This window comes from Macrobrachium nipponense, chromosome 46 (genome assembly GCF_015104395.2).
Source record: "Macrobrachium nipponense isolate FS-2020 chromosome 46, ASM1510439v2, whole genome shotgun sequence".
Classification (NCBI taxonomy): domain Eukaryota; kingdom Metazoa; phylum Arthropoda; class Malacostraca; order Decapoda; family Palaemonidae; genus Macrobrachium; species Macrobrachium nipponense.
This window is the reverse complement of record NC_061106.1, coordinates 10540055-10553009: the sequence shown is the minus strand read 5'-3', so window position 1 is coordinate 10553009 and position 12955 is coordinate 10540055. Positions and strand designations below refer to the sequence as shown.

Sequence of the window (12955 nt, the reverse complement as noted above, 5' to 3'; positions counted from 1 at the left end):
TAGCTAGGTACTGCACAATCATCTGGTTACCGCAGATCAGACCTCAGGTAGTCTACTTGCAATTGCAAATCAGGTCTAGGCTAACAATCTAAAATCTGAAACGCTAAGGCAGTCACCCTGAGGGTAGGACAAGAGGCTAAACTATCCCCGTGCCCTGGCCTACCGGTCCAAGCTAGTAATAAATACTTAGATACCCTTACCCTAGTAATAGGAAGATACCCAGGTAGGCTTTGCTCTACGCTAAGACTACCCAACCGCATACTATAGTATTTTGTACTTCCTTACCTATTTCGATGTGATGATTCAGTGATCTGACATTATTAGTTAGTACAACATTTAAAATGATTCTCTCAGCACTTGCGCTAACACAGTTACATCAAATACATCAAACGTTTTTTTCTTAAAGACGTTTATAAACAGATGAGAAGCAAAGCTCATAAGATTCCAGCACCGATTTACATTTCAGTGACTATCGTACATGAGACCTTAAAGTTGACATTCCATGAGATGTTATTTAGACAGAGAGAGAGAGAGAGAGAGAGAGAGAGAGAGAGAGAGAGAGAGAGAGAGAGAGAGAGAGAGAGAGATTTTTTTGTTTTAATAAATTTATTGCGCCCATTGGTGTCAGACATTTGAGTACATGGTATACAGTAATATTATTTACATCTACATAGTAATTAAGTTATGCCTAAATAATAAAAAAATAAAGTATATACAGACATTTAAGTACATATTAAAACAGTATTGTTTACATCTACAGCACATAATGAAGGTTATACAAAGGAATACAAAAATTTAGTACATATTAAAAATAATATTGCTCATTTCTATATATTAAAGGTCATACAAATGAATTCATATGGAATACAAATTAAATTTAGTTTGATTTCGTAGGTAGGTTGTACCTATCTTTAATTAGTATTACAAAACAGCTGATTATTCAGTATCCACTAAAGTGAGGATGGCGCATGAGGATCTCATCGAGCAAATTAGAGAGAGAGCGCATTTTAAAAATCGGGTTCAGGTAAGTCAACAGTGTCAGAAATCGGCTATTCATATGAAAAAAAAAATAAATAAAAAGTAGGAACAATCATGCCAAGAACCCCTCAGAAGAGAACGAGAACCCAAGGAAGGGGTAGCAATCAAAAGTGGTTTATTTGTTAAGGACAGAGCATGAAACAGCGGACATAACAACCCACTCCATGACCTCGTGCGGGATATTTTAATTCATTAAAATGCAAGGGTCATGGATGTTATGCGTGTGTCATAACAGCATGGTCTAGTCTAGCCTAATCATAGTCTCCTGTAAACAAAATAGTAGCTACTCATTCTCATGAAAAAAAAAATGGTTTTGCTGAAAGGCTGAAAGATGTAAAAGACAATGAAAGACAGAAAACCATATGGAGGAGTTATGGAGTTCCATTTGACAACGTCTGTGTGTGTGAGAGAGAGAGAGAGAGAGAGAGAGAGAGAGAGAGAGAGAGAGAGAGAGAGAGAGTAATTGCTGTATGGATAGTTAATGACTGTATTGGCTGTTAGTGAGTTCTGGCTGGGTTGTCTGCTGGTAGAGATCAGAGTTCTGTGTTTTTAGTGAGTTTTTCAGTCAGTCTTTAGTCAGAAGCTGTGAGAGATAGTAGCGTCGGCAGTGGTCTGTGAAGACATTGATAGCTATAGTCAGTCAAGTGGTGTGTTTTTGAATTGTTATTGGTTTGTTGCTGATTGTTGTTGGGTTTGATATTAGTAGTTGATTAGAGTTGTTGTGCCTGTGTTGGATTTGTTGTGCTTGCGAGTTTCTGATGAGTTATATGTGAGTTGTTGTGGTTGAGAGTTGTTGTTGGGGAGCTGTTGTGGTTCCTTGGTGTGGTTGTGAGTTGTTAAGGGTTGTTATTGGTGAGCTGTTGTTATTCTTTGGTGTTGTTGGTAGGTGTGTGGGTTGCCTTTTGTGCTGTTGTTTTTTGTGTTGGTTGTGGTTTGTGCAGTGGTCTTGGGCTGTGATTGTTCCTTTTTTGTTGTGTTGTTGAGTTTTTGTTGTTGTGTCGAGTTGTGGTTGTGTTCCTTGATTGTTGTTGTGTTGTTGTTGTGTTGTTGTTATTAGGTTGTGGTCTTGGTTGTTGTTGTTGGTATCTCTTGTGACCTCGACCAGTGGACAGCACAGGATAGCCTGGAGTAACTGGATTGATTGGTAAGTACATGTGTTTTGTTTTTTCGTTTGTTTTTGTATAGTGTTGGTAGTTATATGTGTTTTGTTTTTTGTTTTGTTTTGTATAGGTGTAGGTCAATTGTCCTGCTGTATTTGTTGTGTAAAGAAGAAAGTGTGATTGAGGGTGGATTTTGGCAGCTGGACTGATTAGGTATATGTGGGGGGGATTCTGCAGCTTGTTTTTGAGCTAGTGATTCCGCCACAACCACAATGAAAGAAAAAGAGGAGTGAAGAATAACAGATCAAAATTCATTTATTAAAGAAACTATAGCTAAACATTCTCACTCAGTCTGAGAATAGCGCTGCTCTATGAAAGATTTCCCTGCAAATCAAAAAAATTTTGGGTTCCATTTAAATATTCCTGCACTAGTACCAATTCCTGCAGGGCCTTCATCTACTTACAATAAGAATACAGTGGCTTGTAATTGTGTACCTAACCAGGGTTCAAAACAGGGGCGTCATTGGGGAAGGGCCCTGGGAGTGGCAACTGCCTTCCCCCCCCCCCCACCCCAACAAGCGTCAATGTGGCGGGATCAAAAGGTTTATAAAACAAAGCAGGTAACCCCCCCCCCCCACCAACACATTAACCTAATCACTCCAGCTGCCCAACTCACCCCAGTCAAACTTTCCTCTTTACACTACAGAATATGCAGGACAATTGACTTACCTACACAAACAAAAACCACAAACATAAAAAAACCAAAAACTCTCAAACACATGTACTTACCAACTTCAGATACTCCAGGGCTATCCTGTGCTGTCTGCTGGTCGAGGTCGCTGAGACATTAACAACAACAAACCAAAAACCAAGAACCACAATCCAACAACACAACACCCAAGGACTGCGACCCAACAACTAAACAACAACTCAACAAACAGCAAACAACCAAGGAACACATCCACAACCCAACAACACAGCAAACAAGGAACACAGCCACAACCTCACATATAACAACACAGCAAACAACAAGGAACTCAACCACAACTCAAGACCACTGCACAAACAATTACTAACACAAAAAAAAACAACACACAAAAAAGCAACACACACACCCACTAACAACACCAAGAATGCACAACAGCCCCCCAACAACAACTCACATAAAACTCAACATAAACCTCATAGCACAACAACTCTTAAGCAACAATATCAAACTAACAAAACAACAACTAACAACAAACAAAACACAACTTAGCTGACTATAATGACACTACTGACTGGTGCTAACACTACTGGCTGTCACAGGCTCTAACCCAAGACTGACTGAAAACTAACTAAAAATACAAAACTCTGACAACTAACAGGACCAGCAGACGACCCAGAACTCACCAACAGCCAATACAGTCGCTAACGATCCATACAGTAATTACACCTTCTCTCTCTCTCTCTCTCTCTCTCTCTCTCTCTCTCACACACACAGACACACACACACACACACACAGACGTTGTCAAATGGAACTCCATAACTCCTCCATATCAAGATGTCCCCCTCACCCCAAAAAGTAACAGCATGTTTTCTTTATAAATGTGCAATCATAAATATCTGAAATTTATCGGAAATATTATGTGTCTTGATCCCTGTCTGTCTATTAGCTACGTGATGATGAAATAAACAAACAGTAGTGGTAGTATATAATTTCTGCTGAAATACCTTGCTCATGTGGCTTTAAAAAAACACACAAAATAGCTAAAAAAAAAAAAAAAGCTGATTACTCGCTTCGCTCGCCAAACCATCTTTGCCCCCTATTGGATGTCAAGGTGGGACGAGATACACGATGGTGGAGGCGTGTGGTTTATTGAGTCCTCAATTACATACTGACTCCAATTGCCGTCTACAACCGGCACACTTACTTGGCGCCTGCTCGCCATGGGAAAACGTATCTTACCAATGCAGGTACTCCATCATCATCCCCCCCCCCCCCCGAGATTAATACATGGGTATACCATGGATAAGCAATAATAAGAACAATACATGGATATACATGGATTAAATTGGATGCATGCGCCAGAGTAATGGGACAGATCCAATAAAAAAAAATAAACAGATGCTGCTGTAATGTACGTGTTTACACATAAGAAGGGTGTATGACAGTCAAAGACGTCATATGTAGTCATTCATCCAAGCTGGCCTCATGGCGTGATGTGATGGGCGTGAATCCCGCACTGCTTGCGGGCTTGGCGTAGGGTGGCTGACCGGTGGCTGCTTGGGCGTGGCAGGTGTGGCCCGCCCTGACTGGGGCCCCGATGATGTGAGTCGCAGGTGCTTCCTGTTACGGAGGGAGAGGCGCCCGCTGCCATTCAGTCTGACTAGGTATTGTCAGTATGGGAGCGTTTCTGCCACGGCAACCAGTACAGTCCCACACCTTGGTGGCTTGATTTTGCACTCGCACTTGGGAGCCCGGGTTGATGACGGGAAGCGTTCTGGAGGGTCCGTTCTCGGTGAGGGCAGCACCGTTGTCAGAACCATCTGATGTTCTCTATGCTGGAGGGTTGCCCCCAATGTTTGTCTACTGTGAGGTGCCAGCGGGCCGTAGGTATGCCGTCTCGGAGCAGCCTGCCTGCTGCCATCTGGGCGGGTGACTTATTCATTCCGCAGAGGGGTGTGTTGAGGTACTGTAGCATAGCCAAGAGGACTTGGCCATTATTATCCGCTTCCAAACCTTGACTGCAGCCTCTGCCCTACCGTTGGACTGCAGGTACTGGGCAGATGATAGTCACACGGACATGCTCCATAACTTGAAAAATTCCCCCATTTCCTCGCTTGCCAGATTAGTGCCACCGTCCGTGGAGATTTGCTCCGGGGCCCCCCACCTGGCGAAGTAGCGACGTAGCTGGGTCTTGATGTGAGAGGAGTGGTTACCAGTGGGGGAAGTGGGCCAGCTCCAGCCAACCTGTGAGCCTATCTGCGTAGGCCATGTACATGTGTCTGTCGTGCTGGAACATATCCGCTACCGTCATCTGGAAGGGGTACTTGGGGGGGGCCGCGTGATGATGAATTCCTCTGCGGCCTGGGATGGTGCGTGAACGTCTCATTCTTCGCACAAGGAGCGGCGATACTGCAGGTCCCCCTCGAGTCCAGGCCAGTATACCATCTGGCGTGCTCGTCGTTGCATAGAGTCCAGGCGTTGGTGCCCCGCGTGTAGGTTGGCAGCCACCTGCTAACGAAGAGGCTCCGGGATAACTACTATGAGATTCAGGGTCTCTGTAACACGGTTTTTTGGACTTTGCTCCGTGTCAAAGCATCGGATGTAGCTGAAAGTTGACATATGTATATTTTACAACCACACACAAATTTTGTCAGCATTATCAATAGCCTAAACCCGATAGTTTTGATTTTTATAGAGTAAAAATGATCTAGCCGACGCCATGGCCAATGATTACGAGCCAAGAGTCTAAAAACATTCATTACGTAAGCAAGGTAAACAAACACCTTTTGACTAAATGTTGCCCCGCCCATCCTCCAGACAGAAATGCCATCGGCTCTGAAACCCAAAGACTTTATGAATGGCGGAACGATACATAGATGTGGGTTGGTTATCCCTCAGTGCTAGCGTAGTAATACTACTGTAGCAGTAGTGCCGCAACAGTATAGCAGTAATATACATGAATTAAACGTTTAGACCAACTGCTGGGATCCTTGAGGATCATTTAGCACTTCTTACAACTACTCAAGAAATTAGTTTTTATAGCCAGAAGTTAAATTTTCTAATCCAACAATGCCCATGGTAGCCTTCAGTGTTATCCTGAATTATAACGAGGCGAAAGTGGGTGGAGCGTCATGGTTATCATTCTGACAATAATTATTGGTGAAGGTTTAAAGCCAATATACGGTACCGGCTATTTTTTTCAGTAAATAGGTAGATAGCCAATAAATAAAAAATGCATGACATTCTATATAGCAGTTATCAAATCAAGCTTGTCTACTATGTTTTTGGTAATTACCAACTATTCCCTACATCTTGTCAATCTGATTGTGACCTATAAAGTAGACTGTAATTTCTTTGGAAACTTATTTTGGGAGTTAGACTAATAATCGAAGTGTTTTTGTATTTATTAACATATTTTGTTGGTTTGTTCATTATGACAATTATCAGTGGGGAGGTTCCAGAGTTCATAAAGGTGTACTGCTTTGCTAGTATTTAAATTTGTATGTCATTGTTGCCAATTTAGGTTAGCCTTCGTTACGTATAGCCAATCATCCATCGAGAAAGAGGGAAGAAATGATGTCATAAGTTACGTAACGAGTGCATTCGAAACCTTTTCTCTGAATAAGTTGGCCCGTCTTCAAAAAAAGTCACTTTTACATTATAAGTACCAAATTTATTCAACCTACGTAGTGCAGAATGCACTCAAAATTTATGTGTTGATATAATATGTATTCTGAATAAGCGTTATATTTATGAAATGCATAGATAAAAAGTTATTGCGAAAAAACCGTGTTACAGAAGCCCTGAATCTCATAGTAGGCAGACGTTGCCCTGTTCGAATGTGTAAATCACTAATTCTTGGACGACGGCCAGCCTCTCCCTGACACCGTAGAAGGGCCAAAGGCATGCAACTTCCTGGGACTTCCTGTCGGCCCAGTCCCCGGCCAGGACCCTGGCCATGAGCAGCTGATACACGGGGTCGCTGATGGCGGCATGTCTGACACTCGCCTCGTCCACGACGCAGCTGTCGTGCTCTACTGCTGCCAAGACAGCGGCTGCTAAGGTGTCAGTGAGGTCCTCGTCGAGGTCCACGTCGTGGGTGCTGGATTGGCTTTCAAGGCAGGGTATCGTGATAGGAAGTCTGCCGCACTGTTACGCTTCCCCGGCAGATACTTGACCTGAAGCAGTACTGCAGGGTTCTCTCCTTCAGCCTGAAGAGACGGGGGTTGGAGATTTCCGTAAGGGCCCGATCCCCCAGCAACTTGGTTAATGGGCGGTGGTCTGTCACGACGGTGAGGTTGGGGCACCCCAGCAGGAACAGCCTCGCCTTCTGGAGACACCAGGCTACCGCGAGAGCTTCCCAGTCCACGGCGGCGTAGCCAGCTTCGGCAGCGGTGAGATGTCGGCTGCCGCATAGCGCCAGGCGCCGTCCGCCCATGCAGCAGAAGGGCGTGGCGGCAGAGCTGTACGCGCAATACTGCTGGAGGATGATAAACCCTATGCTCTCTTTGCTCCAGTCGGTGATCGCTGCTGTGGGGCGGCTCCTGTCGTAGTAGGCCAACCCGTCCTTTGCTAATTGGCAGATCGTGTCTTGGGCGTGATGGAATTTGGTGCGGAGTGCCTCGTCCCAGTACACTAACTTCCCCGTTGGCTTCTTGAGGAGCTCCCTGAATGTGTTCATGATGGGGGCTGTTGCGAGGAAGGGTGCCAGCTGGTTGACGAATCTGTACCACGCCATTATGTCGGTGATAGAGGGCTGACACGGCATCAAGAAGTTCTTGATGGCTGCCAAACGTTCCTCTGTTGGCTTGTAGGCCTCCCAGCCCAAGTTGAAGCCCACAAAGTCCACTTCTCTTCTTGCGAACTGGAATTTCTCCAGCTTCAGGGTGACGCCCTTAGCTGCGTATGTTTCGAGGAAGTCGTAGGCGTGCCAGAAAGCCCCTTCGATGCTGTCATCGTAGAGCAGGGTGTCGTCAATGCATTTGTATTTCCTCTGGATGTCCTGGATGGCGTCATCGAATTGTCGAGTATACGCATCGCTGGCGAAGCAGTGTCCCATGGGGGTACGCTGGTAACAAAATCTCCCCCAGGGGGTGATGAATGTGGTCAGGTCGTGACTTTCCTCATCTAGCTCCACCTGGTGGTATCCCCAGTACGCCGTCCGCCACGGTCTTGAATGTGTGCTTGGGTACCCCGGACACCATGTAGAATGGGGCTGGGGTGTGGTGTGTCTCCCGCAGGCAGGATGTGTTGAGGCGCTGGTAGTCAACTGTACGGCATGGCTGTCCTGACTTCTTGGCGACGACCACCATACGGGCACACCACTTGGTCGGCTGCCCAGCAGGTACCAGTCTATGACGCCACGGGCGACGTCCTCTTCGAGCTGGGCCTTCACTTCCTCTTCCCAGTGTTTTGGCACCAATGCTGGGGTGTGGCATGCATAGGGCGTGGCTCCTGGGATCAGGTGGATGTGGTGCGGTTCCCCCTGCATCACTGGCAGTGGCTTTCTGACTGTGTTAAACGTCGTCGTGGTGAAATGTTGCAGGAGCCAGGCTTCCAGTCTGGCTGCATGCTCCTCCTGGGGCGGCAGGGGCACCTCGGCGGGTCGGGGTGGTACCTGGGCAGCCTGTCGGGCCACGCCATCGAACAAGCTCACATGTGCCACCATGGGGGAGGAGTGGGGGAACTCCTTGGGTACCAGCTTCAAGTCCCTGCAGGCGTCCAGCGACAGGAAAGAGTGCTTTGCCGACTGCACGAAGTACACGTCCTGCTCCATGTTGCAGCCTTGCAAGGTGACGTGACACACGGCAGATCCAAGGCACTTCAGAGGGAGGTTTGCCACATCCCACAAGCCGGCACAAAGGTGTAAGGGCTGCTGGGCGGACTTGGAGGCGCGACAGCAGGGAGGGGTCCGCCACGCATACCTGTGCCCCGGTGTCCGCCACAGCGGCGACAGGCACTTGTACTCTTGTGGCGGTGTGGACAACTGTTACCTCCACTACTGGGTGGCGGGTGAGGTTAGCGCCCGCAACAAGCACAGCACTAGACGACGTCTGTCGGGGATTCTGCCATTTTTACATGGGATTTCCTGCAGCATTTTTGATAGTGGCCCTGCTTACGGCATCCGTTGCATACAGCGGACTTGGCGGGGCATGAGGCTCTGCCGGGGGCGTGGTGGTGCCGCCGCAGTTCCCACAGGAAGGGGGTGGGGTGGCCCCTACCTGTACCAGCGACGGTTGCATTTGGATGATCTGCCTTGGGTATCTCGCTGCCAGCCGCGAGAGCAGTTTCCCGCCAATTGCCTTGGCACGCAGCGGCGTCAACACAGGCCGCCTCGTAAGCACAGCACCTGGCGCTAACACTATTCATGTCGTTGCTACATTGGTACACATGACGACGCATAGCCTCATCACTTAGGCCCACCATTAACTTAGGTAATAACATATATTTGGCTAGATTACACTGACACTGAGGGCACTGGAAATTGCAATCGGTGGCCTTTTGGGAACACTTTAAAAAATACTAACGCTTTCGCCTGGGCCTTGTATCGCATTCAAAAACTCAGACCATAACACAGCACTGTTTGTAGAGCGTAACACAATATCGTGAATAAAATCCATGGCTTCCGTAGCAGTGAGGTTATTCCATTCCTGTGAGGTGAATCTGGCGTCCAGCGCTCGTTGCAGAGGGGGTGTGCAATACAGCCTGATGTGGTGGACGACCTCGTGTGGCAGTAGTCTGCACAATTCGATCCAACATTCCATCGACCTTCTCCAGGATCTGAACGCGGCGGGCTTCAGCTCGATTTCGAACTTCTCCGGGGCTGCAGATGAAGGGACATGAGGTGCAAGGGTAGCATGTGTCGTAATTTGGTCGTGGAGGGAGTTGATCATTTGTTGCTGTGCCGCCATGGCCTGCCTGGCTTCTTGCAGGGCAGGAACGAGCCCACGGGGGACGACAGGGTGTGCGGCCCTTGGGGTGAACTGCGCTGAGCGACGCTGGAAGGGCATGGTGAGGGTCACGTTGGTCCTTAAGAATCACTGCGCCATATTGGATGTCAGGGTGGGACAAGAGATACATGGTGGTGGAGGCATGTGGTTTATTGCGTCCTCAATTACATACTGACTCCAGATGAGTTGGCATGTGGGAAGGACCACGCCCACAAGGTCTGCAAACTTGCCGGCTGCCCCAGCAGAAGGAACCGGCAAGATCTCACGTGAATTGCAAGTCTCAACAAGCTGCTTTTGGGGCATTGACACGTCAGTTATCAGCACTTCAAGGGAATACTTCTGTACCTCTGCAGTCCCCTGTGTCAGGCAGGGCCACAGCAGCAGCGGCGCCCAAGAAGTGCAAGTTAGACATGTCCCTGTCTTCATTCCAAAATTGAAGGAGGTAGGTAGAGTGCGGGCTTCACCTGAACAAATGGGTGGGAATGGAAGCCATCAAGGCTGAATTGCAGAGTGCTTTGGACGCAAAGGTGTCATCAGATGAAATATTTGCATGACGCCCTTGGTAATGCTGGATACAATACAGGAGCTAGTTGATTGCATATTTAAGTGTATGTAGTGTTCTAGCAATTTAGCAGAGTATATCCTTGTTAGGAAGATAATGGTTGGCCTACATAACCCCATGCTGAAAAGAGAGTTGTATCAGTCAGCAAATGAGTCTATGTCATTGGAGGATTTGAAAACGAAATGCTTAGCATTCGAAACGGCAGCTTGTGACTCATTGGGGGGTGAATCCAATGTTTCTGCGGCTGCAATCAAACTGACTGACGAAGAGGAGCCATCTGCGGCAGAGGTCGGGCTGCAGGTAGTATAGGCAAGCAGCGGAGGAGCCCATCAAAGGATAGGTCTAAGTGTAGTAGTTGCAACAGGAATCATGGTCAAGGACACAAAGCCTGCTGGCAAGGGATGTTAAGTGCTTTAATTGTGGTGGTAAAGGGCATTTGGCCAGGTGTTGCCTGAAAGGAAAGAAGAAAAGTCAGGGAGATAAAAAATCTTTGGCGACTGTTAGTGTCGTGTACAGGTTCTAGTAACCTTTCTAAGGTGAAGATACATATTTGCATCCCTAGCAGTGGGAAATGGTGTCAGGCAATGGCAGCGGCTGATACTGGGGCAGAAGTGTGTGTGGCTGGCACTCAGCATCTTCGTTTATTGCGGTTGAGTAAGGGTCAGTTGCAAAAGCTGAAGGTGAAGTTGGTGGACATTGTGGGGAAGGTAGTTCCAGTATGGGGAGGGACTTTGTGTTGCATTAAAATAGGTTCTGTGAAATGTGAGCAGATGGTTTATTTTGCTAAATCATCATCATGTGATTTCTTATCTTTAGATTCATGAAATGAAAGAGTTGTGTTTAGTGCCAAGAGACTTCCCTTATGATAAGGTGTCTAGTGTCTGTGAGTACCTTTGGTAATATGACATCGGTGGGTTCCCAAAGGATAATCCGTCAACCTTATCGGCCTAAAGGGATAGTGATGGTGACATAACGTTTGTGATAAGAGGCAGTACCAAGGGACAGTTTTGTGTGGTCTTGGCCAACAGTTTTGGCTCCACCTACAAACAAGATGAAACCACCTTTCTCCCTTGGTCGAGGTAAATGTCGGCTGATTGTAGGAATGGGCTTTTGTACTGTTTTTTTTGGCCACCACATTTAATACAAGTCAATGCGCCCTCCCAGTGATGGAAGGTCCCCAACAACATAGTCATGTTGTGCCAAATGCTAAGGTGCCTTTCATACACAGTTACCTGTTCCCAACCATTGGGAGAATAAGGTGAAGAAACAGTTAGAGAGACGTAAGCCAAGGTATCACCCACAAAGTGCCAGCTGGTGAGGCCACCGAATAATGTTCTAGGATGGTAGTAACTGGCAAGAAAACTGGCTAACCTAAACGGACGGTGGACTTTCAACTGCTGAATGCTGTATGTTTAAGAGAAACCCACCACACAGCTGCCCCCTTTGATGTGGTCTCAAATGTCCCGCCTCACACTTTTAAAACAGTGGCTGATGCATATTCTGATTTTCATCAAGTAAAACTTTAAGGATAAATATGTATCATGTTACTGATATCAGACTGAATCGAGTGTTATGTCTATGGTTAGCAACGCATTACCTAACTCCGTTGCGCCAAGACTTTGGCAAGGACGCCAGTTGCCCTGTACCCACCTTAGGATTAAGATGCCTCTGTAATAAACCATCAACACGGGAATAGCGCCTCTTACTTACCCTGCCCATAGAGTATCTTATATGATGCAGTGACGGAGTATTACCTACACAAAATGTCGGAATTTCGTAGATCGCTGAAAAGCACCCCTAGGTTAATAAGACCTAGAGATGCCAGAAGCGGCATCAGCAATGGCACAACAGTGGATCTAAACACATTAGTTCAGGCATTAGGTACAGCCATACGAACAGGTGGGAATAATTCAGCATTAGGCAGGGGAACAGCAAGCATATTTCCCCAAAAAATTGCATGTATGTGATGTCAGCTGAGGATTTTAGGCTCTGGAAGCAATCTACAGAAGATTGGATAAGAATCAGTAGGTTTTCCCGTGATGAGGCAGTAATGAATATCAGACTACTATGCAAAAACAAATTGCAAAGTGCAATTAACTCCCAATTCCCTTCTGCCACTTGGAATGCCGTAGGGGTAGAGGACGTCGTTAATGCCCTGAGCAAATTAACTACGAAGACAGCGAACAGAGCAGTTGTGTGGGATAAGTTTTTCACAGGAAGACAGAGAGAAGAAGAAACGGCAAAGAAATACATCTATAGGTGCCAGCGGCAAGCCCTCGAGTGTACATTTGCATGCCCAAGTGCAGAGAGGATTTATGCGAATATGTGCTGGCAGGTAAAATTGTGAGCAGCATACGGAATCAAAAGTTAAAACAGGATATTTTAGAAAACTTTGAGAAGTACAATTCTGTTAGTGCAATCATTGAAAAGTGCAAGGCATTCAAGGAGGCAGTATGGGATTGGGGGCCCCCCACACAAAGAGGGAAGCGAAGAGAGTTCAACGAGACAGGCATCGAGAGGGAGGAGGAATCAGTGTTGCCACTGGAACAAGAAGCAGCAGTGAAAACAAATTATCAGAAAAAGAAGGAAGATGTG

The 12955-nt window shown here is 46.7% G+C and overlaps 1 protein-coding gene across 1 annotated transcript in view; it reads left to right on the top strand.

Annotated features, from left to right (window-relative positions):
* Window positions 1-1640: 1640 nt before the first annotated feature.
* The window catches only part of LOC135214633 (MAU2 chromatid cohesion factor homolog), a 171914-nt gene continuing 160599 nt past the window's right edge, over window positions 1641-12955 (top strand). Inside the window, exon 1 of the mRNA XM_064248969.1 lies at window positions 1641-1685. The gene's annotated coding sequence lies outside the window, so the exon portion shown is untranslated. The remainder of the gene's footprint in view (window positions 1686-12955) is intronic.